At 43.1% G+C, this 19,135-nt stretch overlaps 1 long non-coding RNA gene and 1 pseudogene across 2 annotated transcripts in view; both read left to right on the forward strand.

Annotated features, from left to right (window-relative positions):
• Window positions 1–17,147, forward strand: part of LOC148004036 (uncharacterized) — a 71,790-nt gene extending 54,643 nt beyond the window's left edge. The window contains exon 3 of one of the 2 annotated variants that reach the window (XR_015627145.1): window positions 15,671–17,147. This is a non-coding gene — a long non-coding RNA (uncharacterized LOC148004036). The remainder of the gene's footprint in view (window positions 1–15,670) is intronic. The other variant, XR_015627144.1, reaches the window with a different exon arrangement.
• On the forward strand, window positions 3,523–10,993 carry LOC148004037 (PDZ domain-containing protein 4-like; annotated as a pseudogene).
• Window positions 17,148–19,135: the final 1,988 nt, after the last annotated feature.

Below are 19,135 nucleotides of genomic sequence, written 5' to 3' on the forward strand. Positions count from 1 at the left end.
TTTGGTGAGAAGTCTGATGTAATTCTTATAGGTCTCCCTTTATATGTAAATTGACATATTTTCCCTTACTGCTTTTAAAATTCTTTTCTGTTTTGTGCATTTGTTGTTTTGACTATTATGTGATGGGAGAAATTTCTTTTCTTGTGCAATCTATTTGGAGTTCTGTAGGCTTCTTTTATATCTATCGGCATCCCTTTTTTAGATTAGGGAGGTTTTCTTCTATAATTTTGTTGAAAATATTTACTGGACATTTAAGTTGGGAGTCTTCACTCTCTTCTATACCTATTTTCCTTAGATTTGATATTCTTTTTTTTTTGGTTCTTTTTTTCGGAGCTGGGGACCGAACCCAGGGCCTTGCGCTTCCTAGGTAAGCGCTCTACCACTGAGCTAAATCCCCAGCCCCAGATTTGATATTCTTATTGTGTCCTGGATTTCCTGGATGTTTTGGCCTATGAGCTTTTTGTATATTACACTGTCTTTGATGTTTGTGTCGATGTTTTCTATGGCATCTTCTGTCCCTGAGATTGTCTATTCTAGCTCTTGTATTCTGTTTGTGATGCTTGCATCTTTGTCTCCTGATCTCTTCCCTAGGTATTCTATCTCAAGGCTTGCCTCCCTTTGTGCTTTTTTCTTGTTTCTATTTCCATTTTAAACTCCTGGATGGTTTTGTTCAATTCCTTCACCTGTTAGGGTGTGTTTTCCTATAATTCTTTAAGGGGTTCTCTAAGGGATTTTTGTGTTTGCTCTTTAATGGCTTTTGTGTATTTACTTGTGTTGTCGTGTACTTCTTTAAGGGAGCCATTTATATCCTTCTTAAAGTCCTCCCTCATCATCATAAAATGTAATTTTTAAATCTAAATATTGCTTTACTGGTGTTTTTGGATATTTAATATTAGCTTTGTTGGGAAAACGGGGCTCTGATGATGGCAAGTAGTCTTGGTTTCTTTTCCTTAGGTTACTATGCTTGCCTCTCACCATCAGGTTGTCTCTGGTGTCAGCATGTCTTGCCATTTCTGACAGTGGCTTGACCCTTCTGTAGGTCTCTATGTCAGCACTCCTGTAAACCTCCTTTCCTGCATTCTTTCACCTGGAACTTAGAGTGCTCTGCTCTCAGGCCTGTAGGCACTCCTGGTAAATGTTATTCAGCTCTTGGCACATGTAGGAATCTGAAGGGTACTGCCCCTTACTGCTCCTAGGTTCCTGCGCATAGGTAGCACAGATGGCACTAGGTGATTTCCTCTTGGGTGGTGAATATGGGCAGAGAGTAGTCTCCTCTGATTTCTCAGGAGTGTCTGGATTTCTGAGGATCCAGCTCTCTCCGCCATGGGATTTTGGTACACATAGCTGTTTGACCAATTGAGTTCAGCTCCAGGAGCAGATCAGAACAGCAGGCTCCTGCTGTTCACTGCTCCTATAGTCTTATGTTCAGAGGCACTATGCAATTTCCTCTTGGGCCATGGATGTGGGCAAAGTTGGGCAGAAGCGGCAGTCTGTCCTTCAGCCTCAGAATGGTCCGCACTTCAGGGTGTTCATCTCTTTCGCCCATGGCATTTGGGAGCAGGGAACTGTGGGATGAAATAAATTCAGTTCCAGGCATGGCCAGAAACTGGAAGTGCCCTGTCCCTTACGACTTCTTCCTTTGTGGGTCCTGAATACATCAGTCAGGTCAATTAGAGCAGAAAAGTTGGTCTTACCTCTGCTCTCAGGTGTGTAGGTTCTTCTGGTTCTTGGTGCTGGCAGAAATCAGAAGCATCCTGTCCCTGACTGCTCCTAGGTCCCTGCGCCCAAGGGCACAGCTGTCACTGGGTGATTCTCTCTTCAATCCGGAATGTGGGCAGAGGATAGTCTCCTCTGATTCCTCAGAAGTGTCTGCACTTCTGAAGGTCCATCCCTCTCCCCCTTGGGATTTGGGTGCAGGGATATACATTTTTATTAATCATCTTGGCATTGTAATTTCAGTGTGTGTGCTTGGGTGTGTTTTTCCTTCTCTTCAGAATGATGTATTTCTTCTCATATCTTCTGTAGAATTTAACTAGTCAGTTTTTATCATGGAAAATGGTGTTTCACCTTCAATTCTAATAGGTAGCTTTGTTTGGTGTAACAGTTCTTATGTATTAGAACTTGGCATACATCTTCTAGAACCTTCACTCTTTTAAAGTTTCTGTGGAATAATCACACACTATTCTCATGTGCTCACTTTTTTGATAAATAGACCATTTCTTTTCCTTCCCCTTGTAGCTTTCAGTATCCTTTCATTATTCCATCATTTGTTTTTTTTTTTTTTTTGCTTTTAATCTTTTGAGAGATATATGACTGCTATTATGGATAATTATATTCTTGTCATCTCATCTCTGAAGACTATTCTTGACCACTGCCTGATATTGTCTCTGGCTTGGTTCCATCAGTGGTTCTGAATATTGTTCTCTTTTTGGTTTGCTTCTAGATTAGACCTTTGCACTTATTCTCTGCATTCATCATTCACTAGATTTCACAATTCTTTGAGTATCTCACACACAAATCTGACAGTAAAGCCAATGGGAAAGAAGCCAGAAGAATATATCCTACTGGGTCACAAAGTAGCAATGAGGAACCTGGATTCTCTCCAGGCAAACTGCTCAATCCAGAGCCTGGGATCACACTGCACTTCCTTCCTTGCCTGTACATGCTACTTCCTGAGTTCTCTGTCTTCTCACTGCTACTCTCCAGTTTTAGAATCTCAGTGTAAATAGAAATTACTTCTTGGTGCCTCTGCTGGTGAACTTCCTGGAAATGAGTTCATGGCAGATGGTAGGAACCAGTGCTTGTGAGTAAACATACAGATCATGTTTTGTTCTTTTGGGAGATCTGCAATAGATGGTATTTGACTATGGTTAAATGAACTCTTCATTTCCATACCTGTACATTCTCCTTCTCCCCTTGCCACTGATATGACAATCATAGTGCTTTTCTCTTTTTCCTGTTCCTGGTCCTCTGTCAAATTGCTTATCTTCTTTCTCCTCATTTTGTTTCTTTTATACTTCATTTTCACTTTTTATTTAACTTACTTGTTCATACCCTAAATACAGTATAAAAGGTGGGCAAGAAGAGTTCTTAATAGGATGATGATAATGAGAAAAATGGAGGAACTGTCCAATCCTGTATGGCCAGCTCAAGCAGGCTTCATCACACCTCCTATTTTCATCCTTAAAGTGTGTCCATTACCTTGATTTAGGGTGGGGAAAGATTTTTGTCCTACTTAAACCATCCTGTTTAAGAGTCAAAGTCATGATTTCCCTGCAGAGGTAAATTCAATATACATCCAACTTCTCCCCTCATTTTTTTTTTCTTATACAGAGCCATGGGCTCAGTTCCTGTACAGTGTTTGAAGCTGGGCTCAAAATGATCCTCATACACTTGGTTTCATCCTTTCAACACTAAATTTTATTCACTTTGAACTGATCAATTCTTCCAGGGTTTGTAAAACAGGAGTTAAGTACCTATAAACCTACAAAAGATCAGAAGCATCTCTAATGGATAGTCTCAATGGGTATGTAAGTCCTTGGAGATTTTAGGGTATTCTTGCATGTCTATGAGACATAAAGTTCTCTGTGATCTTTGGCAAAGATGTTGAGGATGGGAGAATGTGACTCCATGTAAAATTTGGAAAGAATTCTTCTGTTTCTGGTATTGATTGCAAGTAACTGTAGGACAGGACAATAATCCAGTTCTGAGAAAATAACTGGAGGGCAGGGAGGATTCTCTTGGTGGTCTTCATGACCAGATTGATGAATGAAATCATGGTTTATAGTTTATTTACTCACAAATTTCACTAAGCATTTTTATAACAAAAATCTGAAAAAGGAATATGTATGTTATAATGACCACTCTTTATGTAACAGGATTTAAAGGTTTAAGTCTTGCTTGCTGTGTTGTACTTAAGTAAGCCTTTAACCCATCTGTGTACCTTATAGCCAAATGATGTGAGACCATCAATATCTACAACTGTGTAGATTCTGACACCTGCCTTGGCTTAGCATCAGGTTTTGGTAATTGACAGGTGAATTGTCACTCTCCATTTCTAGGATTCTGGCTTCTTTACATTTCTTAATCCATACTTTCACCATTGACTGTATTAATCAGGATTCTTTAGACTCACAGAACTAATACATAGTCTCTATATGGTAATGGAATTTGTTAGGATGACTTACAGTCTGTAGTCAAATTCCCCAACAATGGTCAGCTGCGAATGAGAAGTCCAAGAATCTAGTAGTTTCTTAGTCCTACAAGGCTAGTTGTTTCATCTGGTCTCCTGTAGATTCCAACAGATGTGTGGAAAGTAAATGCAAGCAAATGAAGAAGAGCTAATCTTCCTTCTATCAATGTACTTAAGTAAATATTCAACAGGTGTAGTCCAGATTAATGGTATGTACCACCACATCCTGGTTCTGGTCCTTGTTTGTCCTAAGTTGACCTTGAACTCAAAGATCTCAGTGCCTTAGTCTCTTGCAATTAAAGGCATGTACTACCTTGACTGGTCCTAAGCTTTCCATAGCCTCTATGCCTCAATATCTTCAGGCATATGTCAAAGTCAGAAACTTGTGTCTCCCAGGCTCAAGGTTTGGATCACAGTTGAGCCCTCCAAATCTGGATTGGAATTCATTCCAGATATAGTCAAGTTGACAAACAGGATTAGCCATTACTCTTACATGTGCACTCTCCCCTTCCTCCCTTTATTGTTACCTTTTGTAACACATGTGTTTTATCTGACAAATATTGTAAATAGGGGTGGTTTCCCTGTGAATATAACAGACCTGATTAATGAAGCTTTACTTCAGCATTACCTTTTCTGTCAGGCTGACCAGCAAACAAGAGCTCCAGCATCTCACTTCATTCTTACTCAGACAACACGGGGCACATGTTAGACAGCTTTCCATGACTGTAACCAGAGTCAAACAATGAAAGAATAAAAGAATTTTATTTCATGATTTCAGAGGTTTCTACCACCATGATGGAAGGATGCAGGAGAACATAGTTATTAAACTCATGGCATTTGGGAAGCAGCAGAACTGAGTAAAATTGAAAGGAATCAAGGAAAAAAGTACATCTCTCAAAGAAACATTCCTAGTTTGATACTTCCACCCCAAGAAAACTTCCCCATCTGTTAACAATATGCCAACTGTTAAAATGCATTAATGTCTTAAACCATGGATAAGACAGAGACAACACAGGCTAATTGTGTCAGAAAACAAGAATTGTGCTTACAGAATCACTCAGACATCCTCAGTGCCATCAAGTGACTAAGATGAGACAACACAGGTGAAGGTGCTCATACACCACCGTGTCCTTTTCCACTGTGTTCACACACATGTGATTCTTTATACTTCTGGAAACCTCCACTATTTACCTTTGCTTTAGTAAATTCCATACTTTTTAAAATTGGGGGTGTTTGGGATATTTATTTTTATATTTTTCATTCTCATAAGAAAATGTTCACAGTGCTGTTGGGAGGAAATGTTGTTAGTGATCCCATTCCAAAGATCTTTTTGAAGGTTTCCTTACATTTTAGGTGGACATTTAAAAGCTTTAGAATTATGAGTAGGTCACAATGTGAATATGTACATTTTAAAACATAAGTGTGTGTTTAATATATTTACTGAAAATATTTTTCTAAGGTGTGTTGTTGTAATATTATAAAAATAAAGCAGTCTTTTGACCCGCTCTAGGGCCGGCATGACAGTGTTCCAAGATATCTGGTAGATATCTTTGACTCAGTGAGCAAAGCATCTCATCAGCTCTGCTCCATCCCATATCACACTGCTGAAGGCCTCTCTCTGAGCCTGAAAGAAATCTCTCTAGCTATCTAATTCCAAAGGCAGGTTTCCAGGACAGAAACATATCCCAAGTCCTATGCGGCCCAGATTATCTGCCACACACTCTTTTTTTTTTTTTTTTCGGAGCTGGGGACCGAACCCAGGGCCTTGCGCTTGCTAGGCAAGTGCTCAACCGCTGAGCTAAATCCCCAACCCCCCTGCCACACACTCTTACACTTAAATCTGCACATGAAAAAACATACAACACAAAAACATTTGATCTAATTGATAAGATAAAATTGCTCACCTAATCATACAAAGCCCTGTACACATCCATCCCTTAAGAACACCTCTGACCAGCAGACTGGAAATGATGAGAAGGGGGCTCCTGATGGGGGCCCTGGCTTGGGCAACAGCCAGGACCTGGACAGCAGGGTAGGCCAGACTAATGCTTGTACCCACAACTAAGAGAGCTCTGAACATGACCTGCTCAGGGATGAACCTCCCAGCACCACCAACACCTTTGGAAGCCTGCGCAAGTTCGGTCTACAAGGGGATGCCCTACAGAGCAGGGACTTCTACTTCAGCATAATTCTTTGCTAGCTGAGGGGGCAGGGCTGGGAGGGGCTGACCTTCCTGGGCTCACTGATGAGGAGTATGAACGCTGCGGGGAGCTGCTGGAGATCAAGTGCCACCTGGAAAATGGCAACCAGCTGAGTATCTTCTTCTCCCAGGCCTCCAGTGGCAACAGTGCCCTAGATGTCAACCACAATGAGAGCCTAGGCCATGAGATGGCTATGCTGGAGGAAGACCTTCGGCACCTAGAGTTCAAGTGTTGCACTATCTTGTGGGCACAGAAGATGCAGCAGTTGATGGAGCGTTGTATGAAGTTCTGGCTGCTGGAAGAAGATAGTCTCTATGACCTGGCAGCCAGTGAGCCCAAAAAGCATGAGCTATCTGATATATCTGAACTGCCAGAGAAATCTGACAAGGATAGCACCAGCGCCTACAACAATGGGGAGAGCTGCCACAGCACTCCACTGCTTGTGGAGCCTCTGCCTGAGAGCCCCCTGAAGCAATCTGCTGCTGGCAATTCCAACTTGAACTGGACCCCTTCTCGCCCTCCTGTCACCACCCACCTCAAGGGTGCTCCTTCACCAGGGAGCTCAGCCAAGTTCTGATAACTTTAGCGGGATCCCGAAGTGGGTCGTAGACAACACAGAAGAGCATATCAGCCGCAGCACCAAGACAAGTGTTACTCTGGAGCGTGTGAGCCCTGTAGGTAGCCCTTACCTCTCCAGGTGCCACGGTGGCCAGGAGATCAAGCAGTACCATAGCTGTATGCAGTTGGCCCCGCCACGTACCCTGGAGGATCTGAGTCATGGCTCCTTGAGCTTGGCTAGTGGTCTTCGGGTGGACAGGGTGGTGGCTGCAGCTGTTGAAGCACCCCGCATGGACTGGAAAGTGAAGGTGTGAAGTGATGGGACCCACTATGTGGCCAAGTGGCCTGTACGAGATCGGCTGCTGAAGGTCAGAGGCCTGAAGATCCGAGAGGCGTGCAGTGGTATGACCACTGATGATGATGCAGTAAGTGTGATGAAGATGGGCCGCTACTGGAACAAAGAAGAGAGGAAATGACACCTGAATCGAGCATGGGAGCAAAGGCAGCATGGTGAGTTCATCCAGAGCTATCTGGAGTGTCTAAGGGAGCAGCAGAATGGTGACAGCAAACCTAAGCTCAACATCATTGCGCTGAGCCAGTGTAAGACCATAAAGAAGAGAAACAAGAAGATTCTGGACAACTGGATCACCATCCATGAGATGCTGGCACATGGTGCCCGCTCAGCTGATGGGAAAAGGATCTACAACCCTCTGCTCTCTGTCACCACTGTCTATGCTGCTCCAGCAGGAGCCCAGCCCAGGCCTAGAGAATCTGACCCTCACGCTTCCTTAGAATCTAGTGTCTGTCGATGTGTGTGCTTGCACGATGTGCTCATGCACACTCCTACCTGTATATGTATGTGTGCATAGGACTTTGGTAAATAGAAAGCCCCAGGAAGGAACACTTCTCTTACATCTAGTTCCTTCTCCCCAAGAAGCTATGCCAACAACCAGCATAGAGGCATACCCATAAAGAGCACCTCTGTGTGCTTGCACATGGTATTCTTGCTATGTTCTTGGAGACAGGAAAGTCAGTGCGGAGAGGTGAGGTGAACTATCCTAAGCACAAGAAAATGTCCAACTTCATGCAGAAAACGACCTCTCCTCTTCTAGGAGCTGCAATTATTTGTAGACAAAGGTAACCCTGAATTTTGTGATTTTCTTTTTTTTCTGTGCTTGCCAATAGTTGTTTTCTGTTTTGTGGACCTGCCCTGGGGGCTGGCAGCTCCTTTAGGTAGCCTGGCAAAGGTGAACCCCACCGAGTGCTGGCTGAGGAGGTTGGGGGGGGAGAGAGATGGTTGGGTGGGAGGGAAAGGAAGAAGATGGGTTAGAATAAAAAGCCGCTGTCCTGGTGGCCTCTACCCTGAGGAGTAGCAAAGGGGTTCTGCCTTGGCTTTCAAGGCTTAACCATGAGGCCCACTTCTCTCACCAGTGACTGAAGGAGAGTGAGATCATAGGGATTTTGGGCACAGTATCCATTCAAAAGAATTCTTCTATGTCAACTGTGGCAGAGCCACTCTTCTCACTGGCATAAGTAAGGAGTGCCAAACCAAATGAGCAACACAGAAGACCTTATGTAGTTTAGAGATGATCTGGTGGGAGTTGGGAGGCTTGGGCCCAATGAAAGGAAGGTGGGCTAAGAGATGACTAGGACCCAGATGATGTAACTTAAAAGTGCCACTTGTTTGGTGCCTCTCAGGCTTGGTGAAGCTCACTGGATTCTACAGGATGCCCCTGATCCCCAACTACATCCCAAGAATAAAGCAAGCTGCCTTTCTAAAAAAAAAAGAACATTAAAACATTTATAACAACCTGTGATGTAACAGCGTGGAATCTTAACATCAGTCTCCAAGTTCTCTTTCAGTGGTGGCTTCTCCTGTTCCTCCTGTCTTTTCATCCTTTCTTTTCCAGTCTCCACCCCTTCCCTCCAACTTTTCTCCTGCCCATCCTTCCTTCTTGTCCAATGACAGAACTCATTCTATTTTATACCTGCCTCGCCTGTGACATCATCTCACAGAGATGTTCATTCAGTTATTGCCCTAGAATATGTCACCAAGAATCATACTAACTCAAAACCCTCAGCCCATACCATGTTTCCTACATAATGTACCTTGGATACTGTTCCTATTCTGTATGATACATATACCTCTATTTTGCATTGGGTAGTCTGACATATATTGTATGCCTAATGAAACTGATTTCACTGTTCAATATGATTTCTTGGATAGTTTCAGTTCAGTTTGTTTTATTCTTATTTATTTGTATGTATATTGGTATGCATATTTAAGTGCCCATGTCTACATGTCAGAGTTCAACTTAGAGAAAGCAGTGTTACCTTTCCACCATTCTGATTCTGAATTACTGGCATTATGGATGTCAGACTTCAATTCAAATGTATCAATTGAATCATCTTATCAGCCCTCGGTTTTTAAAATGACCAGTAAGATAGTTCATTAGTTCCGATAGCCTGAGTTCAACCCCAAAATATTTTTGAAACCACCAAAGAAAATATTAAATATATTTCAAAGATAAAATTTACAACCCTTGTAGCATTTTGCCATTTACTCTAAAGAATAATACAGAGAAATCCAATGTCTTGCGTTATTTAACTGTAAGTATTTTCAAGATCACGTTTTGTTTTTACTATTGGGAAAATTAGGTATACCTGATTTTGTACTATTCTCAGGCATGTCCTCTTCAAATAGCAGAGCTTCCAGGGACTAAGCCACTACCCAAAGATGATACGTGGACTGACCCTGGGCTCCAACCTCATAGGTAGCAATGAACAGCCTAGTAAGAGCACCAGTGGAAGGGGAAGTCCTTGGTCCTGCTAAGACTGAATCCACAGTGAACGTGATTGTTGGGGGGAGGGTGGTAATGGGGGGGGAGGAAGGGGGGAAATCCATGTAGAAGGAGAGGCGGAGGGGTTAGGGGGATGTTGGCCTGGAAACCCGGAATGGGAATAACATTCGAAATGTAAATAAGAAATACTCAAGTTAATAAAAAAATAAATAAAAAGGACAACCCTTGTACTATTTTGCGATTTACACTATAGAATAATACAGAAAAATTCAATGTCTTACGTTATTTAACTGTAAATATTTTCAAGATCACATTTTATTTTTACTATTGGGCAAATTAGGTATACCTGATTTTGTACTATTCTCAGTCATGTCCCCTTCTAATAGCAGGCATATTCAAATTATCAGGTGTACATGAAGGACTGCACTGATGAGTGGAAGAGCTATATTGACATTGTTGATAATGTAACTTGGAAGGGCTACATAATGCTACATTTGAAATTCTATGGCAACGTAGAGGGGCACAATAACATTCGCCACCACAAGATGGCGCTGGCTTCCACTGCGCCCCACGTGGAAGGCCAAGGTAGCTTTGCCATTACAAGATGGCGCTGGCCTCTGCTGCGCCAGGCGACTTCCTTTCAGGAAGTTAACTGTGTGCGCATGTGCAAGAGTGCCTTCGTGCCAGGTCTTTGCCCACTCTGGGGCGTGCCTAATGAGACCATGGGTAAGTAACCAATCAGGTGTGGATGCGCCATGCTAGGGTGTATATTAGCCACGCCATGCTGGCACGCGGGGCCTCTCCTTAAGATTCAATAAATGTTTAGCTGAAGCAAGGATTCGTGTGTCACCACGTATTCTTGCTGGCGAGAGACAGCACGGGACATTTGGTGACGAGAACCCGGGACGCTACACCATTGCCAGGTGCCGAGAGGTCCTTCATAGGCCAAGAGAATCCAAAGCTGCAGGACGCGGGTAATATCCTGAGAGACAATGCTTAGCCTTGACCTGTTCTACTTCACTCCCCTGCTAGATACGGCAGAAGTTTTTATTATCGTTTTGGCAGCCCTCGAGCTTTCTCTATTGGCCTTTGAGTTTCTAGCTACCGCCAGACAGTGTCAGAGGTCGCATGGGAGCCGCCCAGCTGAAATAGCAAAGTGGAGAGCGCTGGAGGAGGTGCAAGGCGACATGTCAGAAACAGGATGGGATAAAAACACTAAAGAGCTCAAGGAAAAAAGATAACAAGCAGACAGTCCCCTCTGCGGATGCGAGAGATTGGGGAGAAAATGCCCCAGGAGAGATAAAACAGAGAAGGGAGAAAAAAGTCTTGAAAAGGAGAAGTCTTTATCCAGTAAAGGATTTAAAGATTTCAGAGCTTGATAGCTCAGAGACAGATGAGCTTAGCTCCTCTGAAGAAGAGGATTTAGAAGATGAGGCAGCTCGCTATGAAGAAGAAGGATACTACCCAGATGAACAATGAGCTAACAGCTTGGGTAAACAAAAGGAAGTGGGAGGTGGAAACCATGCAGTTTCCCGGCCTATAAGCCCCAGCGCCCCTCCATCTTATATGGAGACATTTCACTCAGATTCCTTCCTCACTAAAGAGGAACAGAAAAAGATACAACAGGCATTTCCGGTGTTTGAGGCTGCCGATGGAGGCCGTGTTCACGCACCAGTAGAATATGTTCAAATTAAGGAACTTGCCGAGTCGGTCCGTAACTATGGAGTTAGTGCCAATTTTACTATTGCTCAAGTCGAGAGGCTTGCCACTCTGGCCATGACTCCAGGAGACTGGCAGACAACAGTGAAGGCTGCGCTCTCTAATATGGGACAATATATGGAATGGAAAGCCTTGTGGTATGACGCCTCTCAGGCACAGGCCAAAGTCAATGCCATTGCTGAAGGAAATCAGAGACTGGACGCTTGATCTGCTAACAGGACAAGGGCAGTATGCCAATAATCAAACAAACTATGACTGGGGAGCATACGCTCAAATTTCCGTTGCTGCTGTTAAGGCGTGGAAGGCACTATCCAAGAAGGGAGAGTCTGGGGGACACTTAATGAGAATTATACAAAGCCCCCAGGAGCCATTCTCAGACTTCGTGGCTAGGATGACAGAGGCAGCAGGCAGGATCTTTGGAGACCCTGAACAGGCAATGCCTTTAGTGGAACAGTTGGTCTATGAGCAAGCCGCACAGGAATGCAGAGCAGCTATTACACCTAGGAAGAGCAAAGGATTACAGGACTGGCTGAGAGTTTGCCGAGAACTTGGAGGCCCGCTTACTAATGCCGGCCTCGCGGCTGCTATCATACAGGGCCAAAAGTGCTCAGGTACAGATGATCGCAGGGTCTGCTATAACTGTGGCAAACCAGGACATCTGAAAAAGGAGTGTTAGGCCCTCTAAAAGAAGAGAGCACCAGGACTGTGTACTAAGTGTGGGAAAGGCTATCATTGGGCTAGTGAGTGTCGCTCAGTTAAAGATATCGGAGGCAGGATTATTCAGCCCGTGCCTCCCCAGGCAGAAGGGGTGAAAACACTCCAAAAAACGAGTATCTGGGCCCCAAGTCTCAGGGCCCCAAAACATATGGTACTCCAGCTTACAACAGATGGACACCACGGTTCACAGAGCCACAAAAGGCTCAGCAGGAGTGGAACTCTGTTCCACCACCCAATTCATATTAATGCCACTGATGGGTGTGCAACCGGTCCCCACTGACTACAAAGGCCCCCTACCCGTGGGAAGTGTCGGCCTTATTATGGGTTGATCCTCCTTAACCTTAAAGGGACTTATTGTTCACCCTGGAATAATGGATCAAGATTACACGGGAGAACTTCAAGTTCTCTGCTCTTGCCCTCAAGGCGTATTTTTCCATCTCCTCAGGTGACAGGATTGCTCAGTTGATTATTCTTCCAAGCTTCCATGATCATTTTCCTTCTTCCGGGGTTCCTAGAGGCACCGCGAAGTTTGGCTCTTCCGGGACTGATTCTGCTTATTTAATGATGGACCTTAATTCCAGACCCTCTTTAGAGTTGAATATAGAAGGGAAAACTTTTACGGGAATTCTAGATACAGGGGCTGATAAGAGCATTATCTCCTCCAGTTGGTGGCCTAAGGCATGGCCTGTCACTCAATCATCCCATTCCTTACAAGGACTAGGGTATGAGGCCAGCCCCACTATCAGCTCACGCTCCTTGATCTGGCATGTTCCAGAAGGCCAATCGGAAGGTTTATTCCTTATGTCCTCCCTCTTCCTGTTAACCTTTGGGGGAGGGATGTCTTACAGGGTCTAGGTCTGACATTGACTAACAAGTACTCTCGACAAGCTGTCGAGATTATGAAGAGAATGGGCTACGAGGAAGGGAAGGTATTAGGAAAAAAGGAACAAGGAAAATTAGAACCGGTCTCACAAGAAGGTAATATAGGAAGGCAGGGCCTGGGTTTTTCCTAGGTACCATTGAGGGTTCTATGCCCATACCCTGGCTCACGGAGGAGGCAATATGGGTTGCTCAATGGCATCTATCCTCTGAAAAATTAGAAGCTGCCACTAAATTGGTTAATGAACAATTACAGCTTGGTCATTTAGAACTGTCCATTTCACCATGGAATACTATTTTTGTGATAAAGAAAAAATCAGGAAAATGGAGACTTCTCCATGAGTTGAGAGCCATTAATGCACAGATGTGTTTATTTGGCTCGATCCAATGAGGCCTACCCTTACTCTCCGCCTTACCTAAGCAATGGAAGATAATAATTATAGACATTAAGGATTGTTTCTTTTCCATCCCCTTGTGTCCACAAGACAGACAGAAGTTTGCATTTACTATACCAGCTATTAATCATCTTGAACCTGATAAGAGATTTCAGTGGAAGGTCCTGCCTCAAGGCATGGCCAGTAGCCCCACTATTTGCCAACTATATGTGCAACGAGCCCTTGAACCTATAAGGAAGCAATTTCCATCTTTGCTTCTGGCTCATTACATGGATGATATTTTAATGTGTGATAGAGATTTAACAACCTTACAGACCTCATATCCCATCATAATCAAAACGTTGGGACAATGGGGACTACAAGTCGCTACAGAAAAGGTTCAAATTGCAGAAATTGGCTCATTTCTGGGATCGGTCATTTATCCTGAAAAAATAGTTCCCCAGAAATTAGAGATTCGCAGAGATCATTTACATTCCTTAAATGATTTCCAAAAATTATTGGGAGATATAAATTGGCTGAGACCATTTTTAAAGAATTCCTCTCCTGAGTTGAAACCTTTATTTGATATTCTGGAAGGGGACTCTCATATCTCCTCTCGGAGAGCATTGACACCAGCCGCAAGCCAGGCCTTACAAGTTGTAGAAAAAGCCTTACAGGATGCTCAATTGCAGCGCATTGATGAAACCCAGCCTTTTGATTTGTGTGTTTTCAAAACTATGCAATTACCAACAGCTGTCTTGTGGCAGAATGGGTCTTTATTATGAATCCATCCCAATGCATCTCCTGCTAAGATTATTGACTGGTATCCCGATGCGGTTGCTCAGCTTGCACTCCACAGGTTGAAGGCAGCTATTAGTCATTTTGGGAAAGAACCCAAAACCTTGATAGTACCATATACAGTCATTCAGGTTCAAACATTAGCTGCTACCTCAAATGCTTGGGCAGTGTTAGTTACTTCCTTTGCTGGACAGATTGATAATCATTATCCAAAACACCCGATCCTACAATTTGCTTTAAGCCAAGCCATTGTGTTCCCACACATAATGTCTCAGAAACCACTTGTTGATGGGATTGTAGTGTATACAGATGGGTCAAAAACTGGTATAGGTGCTTATGTGGTCAATAATAAGGTAGTATCTAAGCAGTATAATGAAACCTCACCTCAAGTTGTGGAATGTTTAGTGGTGCTAGAGGTCCTCGAGACCTTCCCAGGCCCGCTTAACATTGTGTCAGATTCCTCCTATGTGGTTAATGCAGTTAAGGTTCTTGAGGTGGCTGGATTAATCAGGCCTTCCAGCAAACTTGCTCAAATTTTTCAACAAATTCAATCTACCCTTCTCGGCAGGAGATCCCCTGTATTTATAACACATATTAGAGCTCACTCGGGCCTTCCTGGTCCAATGTATCGCGGAAATGACCTAGCAGACAAAGCTACAAGAGTGATTGCAGTTGCCTTGTCCCCCCAATTAGATGTAGCAAAAGAATTTCACAATTTCATGTGACGGCTGAAACTTTATGCCGCCGATTTGCTTTGACTATAAAAGAAGCTAGGGAGATAGTTACCCAATGTCAAAATTGTTGTCAATTCCTGCCTGTACCCCATGTGTGAGTTAACCCACGAGGAATCCGACCGCTACAGGTCTGGCAAATGGATGTTACTCATATCCCTTCTTTTGGAAGACATCAGTATCTGCATGTTTCTATTGATACATGCTCTGGCATCATGTTTGCTACACCTCTAACAGGAGAAAAGGCCTCGCATGCAATTCAACATTGCCTCGAGGCATGGAGTGCTTGGGGTAAACCCAACTCCTTAAGACAGACAATGGACCAGCTTATACTTCTCAAAAATTTCAACAATTCTTCTACCAGATGGATGTGACTCATCTGACTGGTCTCCCGTATAATCCTCAGGGACAGGGCATTGTAGAACGTGCCCATTGCACTCTTAAATCCTATTTAATTAAACAAAAAGGGGGAGTCGAGGAGGCTCTACCCTCAGTACCAAGAATAGCTGTTTCCATGGCACTCTTCACCCTTAATTTTTTAAATCTTGATGCCCAAGGCCATACTGCGGCCAAACGTCACTATTCAGAGCCTGATAGACCAAAAGAGATGGTAAAATGGAAAGATGTTTTAACTGGTCTATGGAAAGGCCTGGATCCTATCTTAATAAGATCCAGGGAAGTGGTTTGTGTTTTCCCGCAGGAAGAAGACAACCCATTCTGGCTACTGGAATGACTGACACGGAGAATTCTGACGCCTAGAAATGACTCCCGGATGGATCCCTCGGAAACTACCTCTAGCCCTCACACTGCCTCTTTGGATTTGGATTCCTAGTACTTCAAAGAATGGGTGGGGGTGGCTCTGTTTGGTGCAGCCCTATGCTGTGAATTAGTGTTCATGCTATGGTTGGTTTGCAAACTCAGATCTCAACAGAAAAGTGACAAGGCCATTATCACTCAAGCACTTGTGGCCATTGAACAAGGGGCCTCCCCTAAAATTTGGTTATCTATCTTCAAAAATTAGTCAGTATCTGAGTTCTCTGCTCTTGCACCCCATGGATCTGTGGATCCATTGCACTGGGATGAGAGAGACTCAATGATTCTTTGATCAGCCCTTATACATCGCTGAGGTTTCCTCACTGCACGCGATAGAGTGATCATGATTCCCCCACTAACTCATCTTCTGGCTGGCCTCTTTTAGAGTTCGCCCTAGGTCATTAACAGTTACTGTCACACAGCACTGCGGTATCCAGAAACAGGCAACTTTCCTCATGCACAGACCAATCTAAGATATGGGGCCTGGTGGCGATAGGGTTACCCTTTGACGGATAAGGCTGTGACATAGAGGAACGACCTAAGACAGGAGCCACATCAGATGGATGTAACTGCAGGGACCTAGACAAGCCTAGACAATAATTTATTGTTATTAATTAATAAAATAATAAGGGGGAGATGTAGAGGGCCGCAAAAACATTCGCCACCACAAGATGGCGCTGGCTTCCACTGCGCCCCACATGGAAGGCCGAGGTAACTTTGCCATTACAAGATGGCGCTGGCCTCCGCTGTGCCAGCCGACTTCCTTTCAGGAAGTTAACTGTGTGCGCATGTGCAAGAGTGCCTTCATGCCAGGTCTTTGCCCACTCCGGGGCGTGCCTAATGAGATCATGGGTAAGCGACCAATCAGGTGTGGATGCGAAACGCTAGAGTGTATATAAGCTGCTCCATGTAGGAGCGCAGGGACTCTCCTTAAGATTCAATAAATGTTTAGCTGCAGCAAGGATTCGTGTGTCCCCGTGTATTCTTGCTGGCGAGAGACAGTGCAGGACATGGCAGGGCTACAGTGGCACTGTAGATAGAGGAATGTGGAAGGAATACAGTGACACTACATAATGAAGACAACCTATAGGCCCTTGTATTCTTTCTGCAGTTGCTGTGCATTTGATTTTGCATGTGATACACGTAGCAGGACTAAGCCTTATTGTTTTGCTTTCACTAGAAATTATTCTCTGAAACAACTGATAGTTAGGGAAATCATGTTTGCTATATTCATCTTCATTCTACAATTTGTTCTCTAAATTTATACGGGCCCCAATTTTCATTTATTTTCATGTTCTCTTTCATGTAAGGTAAAACTTCTGAAACAACTTCTGTGATAATAAATTGATAAGCTGATATATCATATGCATAGGAAATTTTTACTTTTAGTTAAAAACTGCATTTGGTGGGTGTAGCACTCTGACAGGGGGAAGTGTGAGTGAGTGTGTGTGTGTGTGTGTGTGTGTGTGTGTGTGTGTGTGTGCATGCCTGTTATATTTTTTTTCCTTTATACCTTTCTGAATTTGAAAGCTGTCAGTCTATTGTCTCTTACCAGTGTTTCTTATGAAAATCCTGGGTTAGTTCCTGATTTTGATCACCAAATAAGCTGATCTTCTGTTTTTATACATTTTTTTCAGGAGTTTAAGGCTTTTATAGCTTTAAGTATTTATCCTAATTTGGATTCTTCAGTTTTCCTGGATCTGTGTTTTTTCTTTGCATTTACTATTAGAAAATATTGGTGGTTGCATATTTCAATAAATATTCTATTTTTTGTAGAAAAAACAAAATATTTACTGTTTTTGACAACTTGTGGATTCTGAGTGCTGGTCTCTTCTTATTTTATGCATTTTTTCATTACTCTGAAATTATTTATTCACTGATTCACTTACATACTTAGTTAATTATTTTTTTTTGAGGTAGAGTTATATTAGCCTAGACTGGCCTCCTACATTCTACGTAACTACCTTGAACTTATTTTCTGGCCTCTACCTCAGTGCTGAGTTTACATTTGGGATTTATAACCCATTTCTGTGTAGTACTAGGGATTCACCTCTGCCAGTTCAACTGCATCCTCTCTTGCCCATATTTTTTTCCTTATGTTGGAGCTTCTTTCCAGCTATTATTCAAGGAGCACAGTACTGACATCTGCTGTGAAGACTTCAAAGAGTGAGATCATTTCTATTTTACATAGAAAAAAGCTTGATCATGAAGGAACCATTTTCCATCTCCTGTTTTACATACTTCCATATAGTTCCCTATGTTTCTATCCAGCTTTGTAAGAGTAGTTAGAGCCTGCAAGGAGGAAAAAAGGCAATATCTGATATTGTAATATTTGAGTTGTATAGAATAGCAGTATATACCATTTTCATGAAGGCAGGAGATTTAATATCTAGATGCAGCTGGTTTATGGAAAAGATTACCTTCTTGCCTTATAATCATGGCAAAGTGTGTGGTACTCCCACCTCCATGGCTCATTATCTCAGAATTCTTTTAATCTTATGGCCATAAATCCTCACTTGAATATGAGTAAAACATTTGTGGGAAGGAAGCCAGAAATACCTGGTCTCTGGCTATATGGTAGAGTAGAGTAGAGCCAGTGATGAATGTAAAACTACTAAATGGGCTTACTTCCCCCCAGGCTACCTGCTCATTTCCTGGCCTGAAATCCCAGTGGCTTCCTCTCCATGCCTTGGCTTTTGTAGGTGCTTGACCAGCTGAGATTGGTCTTGAAATTTGATTTGCTTCAGCTCACCTTAAGATCCCACTCCCATTGGAAAGAATATCCTATTTTTCATGGTGGGGCTCTACTTCCTGGTAGACTTCCTATAAAGTCAGATCCTGACAGGTGGTAGGGGATAGTGTTGGAGGGCTGACAGAATGGTTTCTACTGTGTGTAGCTTGTTTTGAAGAAATAAAGAGCAGAAGATAAGAACGACTTTCTCCTGAACAAAACACCAATGGCTTATGCTATAAAATCAAGAATCGACAAATGGGATCTCATAAAACTGCAAAGCTTCTGTAAGCCAAAGGACACTGTGGTTAGGACAAAATTGCAACCAACAGATTGGGAAAAGATCTTTACCAATCCTACAACAGATACAAGTCTTATATCCAAAATATACAACGAACTCAAGAAGTTAGACTACAGGGAGACAAATAACCCTATTAAAAAATGGAGTTCAAAGCTAAGAATGAATTCACAGCTGAGGAATGCCGAATGGCTGAGAAACACCTAAAGAAATGTTCAACCCTTTAGTCATAAGGGAAATGCAAATTAAAACAACCCTGAGATTTCACCTCACACAAGTGAGAATGGCTAAGATCAAAAACTCAGGTGACAACAAATGCTGGC

Source organism: Rattus norvegicus, chromosome 8 (genome assembly GCF_021556685.1).
Source record: "Rattus norvegicus strain SHRSP/BbbUtx chromosome 8, alternate assembly SHRSP_T2T, whole genome shotgun sequence".
Classification (NCBI taxonomy): Eukaryota; Metazoa; Chordata; class Mammalia; order Rodentia; family Muridae; genus Rattus; species Rattus norvegicus.